The 13959-nt window shown below is 48.6% G+C and overlaps 1 long non-coding RNA gene across 1 annotated transcript in view; it reads right to left on the reverse strand.

Annotated features, from left to right (window-relative positions):
- Positions 1–13959, reverse strand: part of LOC144824509 (uncharacterized) — a 110993-nt gene that overhangs the window by 21655 nt on the left and 75379 nt on the right. Inside the window, exon 2 of the long non-coding RNA XR_013608989.1 lies at positions 6467–6561. This is a non-coding gene — a long non-coding RNA (uncharacterized LOC144824509). The remainder of the gene's footprint in view (positions 1–6466; positions 6562–13959) is intronic.

The raw sequence follows: 13959 nt of genomic DNA on the forward strand, positions 1-13959 counted from the left end.
GAGCGCGGGTAGGAGTAGTTCACGCTTTCCTTAGGCTGGTAGCCACCCCGCGCGCGTGGACTCATGACGCCACCGGCGCAGAGTAAGGGCCCTCCTTTAGTGGGTAAATGGAGTTCAGGGCGTAGACCGGGCAATTCCCGGGGTAACACTGCGCATGCGCACATCCAGAGGGGAGGCGCAGCTTGTAGGACCTGACACCGGTAGTGACCCTGCCATATGGCCAGAAATGTACAAAAATTCTAGATGAGGATGTTTAGTATAAGTTAGGAATAACATGTATTAGAGTTTTGTTAAAGTCAGGCTCTCAAACTTGTTGCTAAGAGTATGTACCTAAATGTCCTGCTGAATTTTTGTATAAATTGTTGATTATGCAATTAAAACCTTTTTTAATTTCATACTTTAATAAATACGGCCGGGCGACTAGCGCCCGCCTTCCAAAAAGTAAAGACGTCTCGTGTCCACGTTCCTGGGTATTGGGTGCCGGATTGGGGGGGAGGCGGCAGCTAGTCGCTGACCATGTGAAAAGGGGGGGCCCTCGGCCCCCCCGCACGCATGGCGGCGCGGCGACCGTCGCCCCCACTGTCTCCTTGGTTGCCACTCGGCGGTGGGGGCGTGCCCTGGGGGGGCGCGGCCCACCGCCGATTGGCTGGCGGCCCCCTTGACCCGGATCCTGGGAAATGGGTCCGGGTCAGGGGGGGCGGGCTAGAGGAGGGGCCACCTGGCCCCTCAGGAATAAAGAGATAGGGAGCGCCCAGGAGACCCCCTTGTCCCTGGACGCTCCCTCGCCGAAACGGTGTGCCCCGCGCTCGGGGCTTCTTTGTTTTCCCACCCACCATCCCTTGGAACAAAAAGTTTGGTAGCAGTTCTTATCTCTGGTTGAAGGGTAAGTTCTGGATGTACGGTCCACGGGTCTCACAGGGTAATAGAGATGAACGGTTGGTGTATTTTGTTGATGCTTTTGTCTAGGAATTTTTCCCCCTTTTAGCAAGTCATGTGTGAAGTGAACTGTATTTAATGCTATGTGTCTTTAGGCCTTTTTTCCCTTTGTAGCTATACGTTGATACTGTTTGAAATGAACTGTATCTAATGCTATGTGTCTTTAGGCCTTTTTTCCCTTTGTAGCTATACGTTGATACTGTTTGAAGTGAACTGTATTTAATGCTATGTGTCTTTAGGCCTTTTTTCCCTTTGTAGCTATACGTTGATACTATTTGAAGTGTACTGTATTTATTGCTATATGTCTTTAGGCCTTTTTTCCCTTTGTAGCTATACGTTGATACTGTTTTATTAGCCAGTGTAGCTGTCCTTTAGAATTTTTTCCCATAGGTCGTCGTATTTATTAGGTATGGGGCATGCGGTAAGGTCATTATCGGTGAGCACATATTTTGAGGTCTGAGGGGGCGGGCATCATCCTATGGAGGTTCCCGCCCAGGGGGAGGAGCCTGCGGGCCACTCCCACAACTCCAGGGGCAAGGTAATAAATGCTGCAAAGCAAAGGAGCGCGGGTAGGAGTAGTTCACGCTTTCCTTAGGCTGGTAGCCACCCCGCGCGCGTGGACTCATGACGCCACCGGCGCAGAGTAAGGGCCCTCCTTTAGTGGGTAAATGGAGTTCAGGGCGTAGACCGGGCAATTCCCGGGGTAACACTGCGCATGCGCACATCCAGAGGGGAGGCGCAGCTTGTAGGACCTGACACCGGTAGTGACCCTGCCATATGGCCAGAAATGTACAAAAATTCTAGATGAGGATGTTTAGTATAAGTTAGGAATAACATGTATTAGAGTTTTGTTAAAGTCAGGCTCTCAAACTTGTTGCTAAGAGTATGTACCTAAATGTCCTGCTGAATTTTTGTATAAATTGTTGATTATGCAATTAAAACCTTTTTTAATTTCATACTTTAATAAATACGGCCGGGCGACTAGCGCCCGCCTTCCAAAAAGTAAAGACGTCTCGTGTCCACGTTCCTGGGTATTGGGTGCCGGATTGGGGGGGAGGCGGCAGCTAGTCGCTGACCATGTGTGGAGTTCGAAGACACTTTGCTAGCACCCGGTAAGAGCCCAGTCCGCCATCGGTCCCACAGAACTGTTCTAACCGTGCGCGCGCGGGATACCATGGACAGATGCACACATGTAGCAGGCCACAGTGCTGCAGTGCTCCACTCAAGTCCCCCCTTCATTGCCTCTGCATCCCGTCTGCCTGTGGGTGGTAAATGCACCTGGCACAGGTAAAAGCACTATTCCTGTCTGTTTAATCAGACCTATGAAGGTCATGGGCAGACTCAAGAAACAAATGACGGTGTAAGACAGGTATAGGTGGGAAAACGGGGAAGGCCGATGGCCCTGTCCCAGGTTAGCATGTAACACAACATGCTGTGTGATTCTCGCTCTCGCTCTCCACAGCTTCAGGCCTGCTGAAAATTAGTATTTCTTCATTTTTTTGATCCTGGGGCTCTTGGGCCATTTTAACTTTAACTCTAAACAATTACATTCAGCCAGGGCATGTAAAATGTGTTTGAGTTACCATGACAGAGGGACGGTAATTGCACGAATGAATGACTCAAAGCAGAGCATGCGCACTGCTGCCTGTACGTGATGGCCCGGATCTGCTAGAGTTGCTTCTGTGGAAAGAACCCTAACTTGTCGCGTGTTGCAAACAGGGTTGATAAGTTCACCTTTAATTTGTCTAGATAACATGAGGAGAGAGATCCTCTCTGGGACGTGCCAGTAAATCCGATCAAAGAGGTTCCCATGCGAAGGAAAAAACACACAGCGGTTGAAGAAAAGAGTTAACCATATAAAGATGTGAGATAAATCTCCATGTCAGGACTGGATTAATTTAAGGGCCCCACCCCTCCTTTCCTGTTGGGATGCTGTGTGAGCTCAAGAAAGCCACTCACAAACTTCTTCATTTAGAGATAAGCACAGTCACCAAAGAGTTGAGGTAAGTTGGATTGTGCAAATGGAAGCCACATATGAAAGTCACAGAAAGCGGAGGAAGTAACCACCAAAGAGCACAGATACAACAAACACGTCCAAAGTAGGACATAGTTGACATAACATTTAGGATGTACTCAACGCATGCACCCCTTCATTTCACACATGTCTGGATTACAAATCCCCCGGACAAGGTAACACGGCAGAGAGGTCCCACATGGGACACCGGTGGGCTATACAGATGCCAGGCCGGGACAGTAAGCAAACAGTAAGTAAACAAGCATACGCAAAACCAATAAGTCTCGCCTTTGAGGTCCACAGGCTGTGCCAATGATGGCATTGACAATAATGTACAGTTTGAACCAAAGAAAATAAAACGCATGATAACACAGCCATGGTGGCCACGTCATTGTGTGTGCATTCATCATCATGACGCATGCATGTGACATTTACAACATTTCTTGATTTACCAATCCACGTTGGACTGGTAAATAAAAACATATGAAAATGAGCGCAAAGGTGCTTTTTGTTCTAAAGAACTAGAGCCAGCAGCAATTTGCTGGCTGAACCTCCCAAAAAAATAAAGAAAGAAATAATAGTAAAAAAAGCAAATAGATCTGATGAGGGCAATGGAAGTGCGGGCTAGGGTAGCAAGAGTAAAGGAAAAGAAGTGCACAAGGGAGGGACCAAAATGAAGGGCGGAAGTAGACACTCACAAGGAGACACTCACAAGGGAAAGAACAACACAGGGTAAAGGATAAGCACAGGAAGTGAAAGAAGGCAACACGAAGCGCAGGGAGAGAGAAGCACATGGACAAGAGAGAGGGATTGTGAATCCCTTGCATCCTACTTTTTAGGGAAGGTGCAAGCTATTTATCGGACATTCCCTGTTACAGGGCACAGTGAGGAAAGTACCAATGGGGTTCACCATCAGACTACTCTGCTTGTTTTCCCCCCCCTTACCTCGGACGGCTTTGACAAACTTGCATTGCAAGTCAAATCCGGATCTCCATCCGATCCGGTAAGGCCTGCTCTCTTTCGGGATCAGGCTTTTATGGGGCGTTCAGCTATATGCTCCCTTGTCAATCTGTCCTTGGAAACGGGAGTAGTTCCAGCCAAGTGGAAACAAGCCGTGGTGTCCCCAATTATTAAAAAGCCCACCCTGGACCCATCCAAGCCTGAAAGTTATCGCCCCATCTCGTTGCTACCCTGGCCAGCCAAGATTACTGAGGCCCACGTCAATCTGGCCCTGTCTGAGCATTTGGTACGAACTAATGCCCTCGATCCCACACAAAACGGATTCCGTGCTGGGCACAGTACGGAAACCGCGTTACTTGTGATGGTGGAACATCTCCGGGCGAGGTTGGATGCTGGTCAAACGGCGGCGCTTATCCTATTAGACCTTAGCGCCGCCTTTGACACGGTGGACCACAGCATCCTCCTGCACCGGCTCGAGGAGACTGGTATTGGCGGTCAGGTGCTGCAATGGTTCCGCTCCTTTTTAGACGACCGCTCCTTCTGTGTTGCCATCCCTCCCTTCAAGTCCAACTACCAACCGCTGGCCATGGGGGTTCCGCAAGGGTCCTCGCTGAGTCCCACGTTGTTCAATCTCTACGTGAGACCGCTGGCTGATGTCGCTAGGCAGTGGGGCCTAACCTTGGTCTCATATGCCGACGACACACAGCTGGCGGTTACTCTCAGCGGGGACGTGGAAATTGCGGCCCCCAGGTTTCAGTCTGGACTGAAGGCGGTGGCTAGTTGGCTGACAGGCAACTGCCTTCAGCTCAATGCCACAAAGACGGAGGTGATGGTCGTCGGTAAGGGTGTGGAGTTGTGGGGTGACCAATGGTGGCCTTTAGAGCTGGGACCCACTCCGACTCCGGTGTCGGAGGTGAAAAACCTCGGGGTATGGTTGGATGCCGGCCTCTCTTTTGTAGGGCACACACAAAAGACTGCGGCCTGTTGTTTTGGACTACTAAGAGGCTTGAGGCCAGTACTCAAGTTCTTTGATGCCCCAACCAGGCAACTGGTGATCCAGGCTACTGTCATCTCTCGCCTGGATTATGCCAGTTCTCTCCTGGCTGGGGCTAACCAGGCCGAGCTAACCCGTTTGCAACGGGTTCAGAATGCCGCGGCGAGAGCGATTGTTGGCCTGCCCAGATTCAGTTCTGTGGCAGGTGTCCTTCGCTCTTTACATTGGCTTCCGGTTAGGAAGCGCATTCTTTTTAAGATCTTATGTCTTGCTTTTAAGATTCTGAGAGGTATCGGCCCGGAAATTTTGTCGAGCTGCCTTTCTTTTTATGTCCCCACCCGCAGTCTCCGTTCCCAGGGTCTGGCTCTTGCAGTGGTCCCCAGATTTAGGCTCAGTCGTATGGGAGGCCGTTCATTTAGGGTCATGGCTGCATCAGCATGGAACTCCCTCCCCGTTGAAATTCGTCTGATGGAGGACCTTTTGACCTTCCGGAGGGCGATAAAAACTTTCCTGTTTTAGTTGTTCTGATTTTGTTTTCTGTTGTGTTATGTTCTGCCTTGTCTTTGCGCCGGGACGCTCCTTTGCTGGAGTATCTGTGCGCATAATAAATCACCCTAACATAACATAACATAACATAAACACGGAACATGGGGAGAAACATTCGAGGGAGACAGCTGGAAAACACATAGGGGCAGATTTATGTTGGGAATGCGCCACGTTTGCGTCACGCAACTGTGGCGTAAACGTGGCGCATCCCTATGACCCATTTACAACGTGACGCATCTAGGCAGATGCGTCACGTTGTAAAGCCCTGCGCCACTTGTGGGCGTTCCGGCGCAGGGTGGGCGTTCCGGGGCAGGTGCGCCTCGCAAAAGTGGCTGAGTGAAATCTATAAGATTTCACTCAGTCACTTTCAGGCCAATGCTGCGTCAAAACCCTGCGCCTGCATGAAGCAGGCGTAGGTCTTGACGCAGCATTGTAAAGATGGGGCACCCCCGAGCCTTGCTGGAGCTGCGTCGCGCTTGCGACGCAACTCCAGCAATGCGCCACCTTTACGGCACAGATGCGTCACGCATCTGTGCCGTTTTTGCCCCATGGTGCGCCGCATTGTAAATGCGGCGCACCATGGGTGGCGGAGCAGCGACGCAAAATAAATGGCGCATCCCTGGGGATGCGCCAGTTATCATAAATCTGCCCCGAACACTCTAATAGAGTTCTTAACGCAAAAAAAAGTAGTTCCCTCAAAGTGAGCAGTTAAAGGAAGTAAAGAGTCAAGGCACTAGGGGAGGGACAAACCCACTATGGAAAATGCAAGCCATCAAATAAGAATCAAGCAAATGAGAGTGACAGCAAAGCCAACCAACAGCAAGCAATTGGCAAGCATTAAGCCCACTGGGAGTTTTTTGTAAGCTAACAATAGTTATTTTGAAACCAGACAGCTTTGCTGACTGATAAGCTCAACCAAAACGGAGGTCCAAATACAATAACATGCACACAAGGGACTTCACACCACACACAAAAGCTTGATTCAAAGCTGCTGTTGGGTTATCCATGTAACAAACCTTAGTTCAGTGCTTAAATTGAACCAGTGATAGCTGGTGCTCAGCATCAGCACTTTTTTTACAGGTTTTTTTCTCCAGTTGGGTGTGGTCCCGTACTGAAAATAAAATGAAAGATATTACTCATTGGATGAATCATTTGGTATATTATGACAGTTTTTACTTCCTAAAAGGGACGAGGAAGAGCACTTTCCATTATTGCATTAGGCTCATGTCACCCTTAATACGCCGCTGGAATGACTGATATAGAGTGTTTCATCTAAAGTGTGGGGTAGCTCAGAGAGTTAAGGCTTTCGCTGCTACAATTTGTATGCAATCTGCATGTCAAAGGCTTGACTTCCAGCACTTCTGAATTGCGTTTCATTTTTCCAAATACAGAGACAATAAAAAGGGTGGCCCCTGCTTATATCATCATCGGATGCCGCGTATATAATGTAAAATAACTAGTGTGCTGCAAGTGTACATCGACCCCCACAGAAACAACCCAGGAATTCAGAAGCAGCGGGCTTCCGAAAAAAATAAGAGCCCCAGAACCTATTCTTTTACAAATACAAGGGCAGATTTACAAGCCCCTTGCACTGCTTTTACACCGCCGTTGTGTCACTTTTGTAACGCAGCGGCGGTGCAAATGATGCGCCATGATGGGGGGTATTTACAATGTGGCGCATCTCCCAGATGCGTCACGTTGTAAAGCCCTGCGCCAGAAGAGGCGTACCATCGCGCAGGAATGCCTCCCAAAAGTGGCTGAGTGAAATCTAAAATATTTCACTCAGTCACGTTTGGGCCCATGCTGCGTCAAAACCCTGCGCCTACTTGAAGCAGGCGTATGGATTGACGCAGCATTGTGCACATAGGGCCCCCCTGATCATTGCTGGAGCTGCGTCGCGCTTGCGACGCAACTCCAGCAATGCGCCACTTTTACAGCACAGATGCGTGACGCATCTGTGCCGTTTTTGCCCCATGGTGTGCCGCATTGTAAATGCGGCTCATCAAGGGTGGCGGAGCTGCGCCGCACAATTACTGGCGCATCTCTGCCGATATGCAGGGATGCTCCAGTAATTGTAAATCTGCCCCTAAGTACCGGCCTATACCTATCAGTACAGTGCTCTTTTAAGGTACCGGGAGACTTCCATCTTGATGACAGGGAAGGATTCAAGCATGTACATTTATGAATGTTCCAATACTGGAGTAACTTCGTGTCCATTCCTGGCCATTGGCAGGTAGGAGGGAGGCACTATGGGCTTTCAGGGATAACCAGAAATAGAATATCTCCTCTCCAAAGGAGCACTACTCATTTTGTTCACTGTGACTCTTTAAATCCGGCTATGTTGTGAGCATTCTGCATCCTTACAGTGTATCAAAGTACTCAGGCTCTCATTCCAATCTCCCCAGATCAAGGTGTGGGTATACCGCAGCGCCAGAATCTCTGATTCCGGCCGGAAGATTCTGGACTTCCGGTATCCCTGCACCTAATTCTGGGGGTTTTAAGTTGTTTCCCACAAAACGGGGAATAGGACACACCCCCGGGAATGCCATGTCCAATTCTGCATGCTTTACGATCTCCTAGGGAAAATAAAAGGCTTCAGCTGGGCATGGAGGTTTTGAGGAGCTGGGAAAGGAGGTGGGGGGGGGGGGGGCTTTTTCTGCTTCCCCATGATTCAGTAAGTGCCTGTTCGACGGCGAGCACAGCAGCTTCTTGCAGCTCCACTGGCAAGTATTGTCTATGTGTCTTCGGACCTGGAATAATCAGGTCTTGAGTCCATAAAAGCGCGCTGATCACTAGCGCGAGTCAGTGGACACTTTATCTCCTGAGGCACAGCCGGGAGAAAGTTTGTTTAATATTTTAAATCTTGTGTGATATTGTGTTTGTATTTTAACTCCCCCCTCCCTGGGCACTTACTTATCTCTCCTCGCTCTGGGCTTCCCCGCGCAGCCAATATTATCGCTACCGCGGGATACATTCTTGACACCATTTACCTGCTGACACAGGCGACGCCCACTGCATCAGGCCACGCCCCCCGCTGACAGTCCATAAAAGCGAGCTGATCACTAGCGCGAGTCAGTGAACACTTTATCTCCTGAGGCACAGCCGGGAGAAAGTTTGTTTAATATTTTAAATCTTGTGTGATATTGTGTTTGTATTTTAACTCCCCCCTCCCTGGGCACTTACTTATCTCTCCTCGCTCTGGGCTTCCCCACGCAGCCGATATTATTGCTGCCGCGGGATACATTCTTGATGCCATTTCCCTGCTGACACAGGCGATGCCCACTGCATCAGGCCACGCCCCCCTACCTCCTCTTCCTGTATATCAATGTGCATTCCCCGGCCGCGCAGAGGACGAGCGCAGCGGGCGCGCCGTCAGCGCGCCAAAGGCACACCTAAGGCGAGCCCGTCTGCGCCCGTCCGCGGCCGGCTGGGGCCGGGGGCCAGAACCCCTGCACGATCTCAGGTAGACCTCTGTTACTCCCGCCATGAGATACTAGATCTGCAAATATGTACCGAGTGCAGTTGTTTGCCTGTTAGGAATTGTGCTACTGATGGCCCCGGGAAAACTTGCAGTTGATGTGATTACTCATTCAGCCACTGGAAGGTCTGTAATGGATTCACCAGAAAGCTCGGCTGCGCATTAATTAACTGCAGGTCCCTCAGGAAACACAGAATGGAAGTGCGGGATCTACTTGAGGATAGTAAATTAGATATCCTGTTCGCCACCGAAACTTGGTTGGACGAGGAATCGTCCCACGAGGTGCTGGAAGCGCTCCCCCCAGGTTATGGTATTTGCAGGTTAGATAGACCATGTGGGAGGGGCGGAGGGATTGCGGTTATTCATAAGCACGGGATTGAATGCACTTTGGAGACCATTTCGATATCTGATAGTGAGGCTGGGACCTTTACTATATCTGTCTCTAAAAATTATATAATTAAAGGCCTCCTAGTATACAGACCCCCTGGAAGTAATAGTCAGTTTGCTGCCAGTCTGATACAGAACATACTATCCCCAGCTCTGCGCTATGAGAAATTTCTGTTGTTAGGTGATTTTAATCTTCATTTTAACGATGCATTGAGCATCTCGGCCCAAGAGGTCCGTAATGATTTATTAACTCTGCAACTAGTTCTTAAATCGGAACTGCCCACTCACCGACTTGGACATACGTTAGACCCTATTTTCTGTAACTGGGACTCCCTCACAGTTGATCCCCCAGAACCAATGGTCTGGACGGATCACTTCTTGGTACCATTTCAGATCAATCACTCCCCAGGAATTATCCAAGGGAAAGGGGATGGTACTCTTAAGTTACAGAGGCGATGGGCTAGGTTTTCCCCTGCAGATTTTAAGGTCCGTTTGGAGCAGGGGAGACCACCGGAAGGTTTGGGCCTAACAATTGATGGGGCGTGTGAAACACTTGATCAAAGCATTCACGCTGCTTTGGACGCAACAGCCCCATGGTCTAATAAGGGACCCATGCGGCGAACCAAATCCGCGGCGTGGTTTAATGAGGATCTAAAAAGGGCTAAGACTGTCTGTAAACGGCATGAAAGAAGCTGGAGACAGGAATATTCACCAGACCATGAGAGGGAATATAAGTTGAATCTTAGAAAGTATCATGCTCTGATAAGGAAAACTCGGGCAGATTACTACACTGAAAGGATTACTAAGGCTAATTGTTCCGCCAAAGAACTCTTTACAGTATATAAGGAATTATCCTCTTTGGCCTATTTGGAAGAAAGAGTAGCGACCTCAGTGCAATCTTGCAATCAGATAGCTGACTACTTTCATAATAAGGTACAGGATATCTATGCTGTCTTTCCCAACACGGCCAGAGCCTGCTCCAGTGACCAAACTCTGCTGGATGAGGGACTTTTAGCCACAGATAAGCTGCATGCTTTTTTAGCACCTGATATTGACGAGCTAAAAAAGGTGGCTGGAAGTGTAAAATCAGGCTCTCCCAGGGATCCGGCCCCAGCCAAAATTTTGAGAGGCAATATGGAGACATTAGCGCCGTATGTCAGGCATCTCCTGACACTGTCGTTTGACTCTGGTAGGGTTCCAACGGCGTGGAAACAGGCAGTGGTACTTCCACTTAAAAAGAAACCACAGATTAGCATCACTCAAATGAGTAACCTACGGCCTATTTCACTTCTTCCCTATATTGCCAAAATAGCGGAAAAATTGGCTAACCAACAACTCACGGCTTACATTGAAACCCAACAACTTTATCATCCCACTCAGGTTGGCTTCCGTGCTCTCCATTCCACGGAGTCTGCTCTACTCTACTCCACGGAGATGCTACGGAAACATGTGGATGAGGGTCAAACTGCGGCACTGATTCTTTTAGATCTCAGTGCCGCGTTTGACACCGTGGCTCATCACACTCTGCTTCAGCGCCTGAGAGAGGGAGGAGTCATTGGCAAAGCGTGGCAATGGCTGAAGTCCTTCCTCCTCGGTCGCAGTTTCTGTGTGGAGCAGGGGCCCCAAAGGTCCAGAGCTATTGCCCTGAACCAGGGAGTTCCCCAAGGCTCTAGCCTCAGTCCCACTTTATTCAACCTCTATGTTGCCCCAGTGGCATCTATTGCGGAGAAACATGGGGTTGCTGTGGTGACCTACGCGGACGATACTCAGCTGGTTGTAGCTCTTTCACAGCCAGCTGAGCAGGCAGCCAGTCAGTTTACATCCTGCCTCCAGGACCTGGCCAATTGGATGTCAAACAACTGTCTCAGATTAAACGGAGACAAGACGGAGGTGCTTATCGTAGGCAAGTCTCCGTCTGTTTGGACATCCGCATGGTGGCCCCAGACCTTGGGCCCCTTACCCCAACCTAAAGATCAGGTTAAGAACTTGGGTATCTGGATGGACTCGAAACTATCTTTCGAGTATCATACTAGACGTGAAGCCGGTACTTGCTTTGGCATTCTCCGTTGTTTGAGAAAGACGCTCAATCTACTCCCAGTGTCAGCAAGGAGGGCCCTAGTCCATGCCCTGGCTGGACTATGGGAATGCCTTATATTTGGGAGCTAACGTGAGATGCCTCCCAACGATTGCAATGTATCCAAAATGCTGCTGCACGCCTAGTACTGACGCTGCCAAAAAGATCTTCCTCCAAAAAGGCCTTGGGGACGCTTCATTGGTTACCAATTAAAGAGCGTGTCCAGTTTAAGATCTTGTGTACAGGCCATCGGATCGCTCACGGTAAGGGCCCTAGCTTCCTGCGGAATCTGCTCACATTGTATAAACCCACTAGGCTCCTCCGGTCGGAGGGCACTGGGTTAATGTGTATCCCGAAGACCAGCAGGGCCAGGATGGGCGGCAGATGCTTCCGCCTCCTGGCGGCCCGGAGTTGGAACACTCTCCCTCTCAGACTCCGGATGGAGCCGTCTGAAAAAGTTTTCCGTAAAGAACTCAAAACACACTTGTTCCCTAAATATTAAATTGTATTTTTCGTGAGTTGTACTAGGGATCATTTAAGCCACTGAATAGCGCGGGGACACACTGGCTAGTGTAACCAGGCGCTCTATAAACTCAGTATAAATAAATATGTTAGTGCACCTAATAATGCTGGGCCAAGGAGACTCCTGGAAACTTGTAGTCTGGTGGAGCAGTGTCCCTTATTAGGGTTAAGTAACCATAAATAAATAACTTTTCATTTAGGAAGTCATACCGTCCAAATGACTAGTCAGGCCATAATTGTCCACACCTCAGGGTGCACATTAGCGGTGTCATAATGCTGTCCCTAGGCAGGATATAGAACATGACACGAAAGGAGCTAGATAACACTTTAGGAAGGAGTGGTATTCAGACATGAATCAGTTTTCACCTCTGAACCTATTTCTTAATGCAACCCGCAGGTAGAAATGTCAAGATAGGAAGCAGGATGGATGATGGGGTTGTAGCTGGCGGTTTGAGTAATTTTTGTATGCATTGCCCCTGAGCCCTTGAAAATGGCCCCTGAGCCCTTGAAAATGTTGTAACTACCCTCACATTGTATCCAAGAATGCAATTTCTTGTTTCTCAGCTGCTAGTACACTTTGGAAACACTCCACACACACTTTCACGAATCCTAGGTTGAGTCCTCCACCACAGCAGCCAAACACCGCCTCAACCAAGCAGAGACAGGCTTATACAGAGCACAACTCTGAGTAATTTGATACATTATGTGTGGAAGTTTGCTGCTACTTTGAGGTCCTCTTTGGTGAAAAGCATTAACTGCAGCACAGGCACTAAGGCGGATAGGGTCCTCTTCTACACATGTATGCATATAAGGTAAGAGACTAAGAACACACTGATATAAATGGGTCCAGTCCCCACAACAGCCTCTACAATTCCCAAAGGTTTCTAGCGGGTGCTTGTTTAAGAAAAGGACATATACACGTACATTATGGTGTTACTAGTAAAATAAGTGGTAGTGCCCAGAGGCAGTAATAACATTACCACAAAGGATTACCATTATATTTAGAATTTTGCCAGTGAAAATTAGAAATAAGAGTAGTGACAATGTTAGTGCTGGCAATTCCGGGTCTTTAGAAAGGTGTTTTATGAATGCACTCAGCCGCTTGTAGCATTGCCAGTAATTATCATACGTTAATTATTGTCATTGTAAATATTATCATTGATGAACATATTGGTCAGGTAAACTTTGTAAAATTATGTGACAGGATCTGGATTTACCATGTGAGAGAAAGAGTCAAAGTTTCCTTTTTTGAGTGGGGGCTGGAACAGTACGTCAGGCAGAAGAGAAAGAGGCTCTCACAAAACCTTTACTCATTAGCGCCATATGAGATTTGAGACAACCCCAAGGTCAAGCCAAGCTTTAGTGCCACTGCAGTCTGTCCTGTACACCTGCCAGGTAGACCCTCACAGGCTCTGGGCCTTCAAAAGGTGAAGGAAGTAGAGCAGACAACTGTTGACACCTGGGTAAAGCAAATACACTGCTTACACGCGACTACACAAGGGTAGAGCCAGGTGGCAGAAGCACATTAGAGTATTGCCCAATCATGGTCATTGGGTAAGTATACTCCACAAAAAGTATTCCCTAAGTATACTCCACAAAAGTATTCCCTTCAGCAAATTGATGACCAGTTCCTGGGAGAACCAGATTACAAAATTATGGTCTGGTTACATCACTCCTGCAAAGGGCAACCATTTTTATTGGTATCGGGTTATAATGGAGTATCACAATCTCCATCATCAAAGAAACATTGTGGCAAACACATACAAGAGCTGTACTATAAGGACATGGAAACTTTGTATACCCATAATACTATATAAAAGCCATTGAAAACTGCCAGCAGAAGGTCAGGGTCCTTCCCATTCCATCATGGTACCTACGGCCAACCTTGGGTATGTATCCATCCCAATCCAATATGGCGGAGGGTAGTTCTTCCAGTTTAAGGTGGGAAGTGACAGTATATAACTCCATGCTACTCACAACTCTTCACATGACAACTGTATGTTTTGTTGAGTTTCTCTGCTGTTGTACCAGTTCGCACCCACTCCCCC

The sequence above is a fragment of the Lissotriton helveticus genome, chromosome 3_1 (assembly GCF_964261635.1).
Source record: "Lissotriton helveticus chromosome 3_1, aLisHel1.1, whole genome shotgun sequence".
Classification (NCBI taxonomy): Eukaryota; Metazoa; Chordata; class Amphibia; order Caudata; family Salamandridae; genus Lissotriton; species Lissotriton helveticus.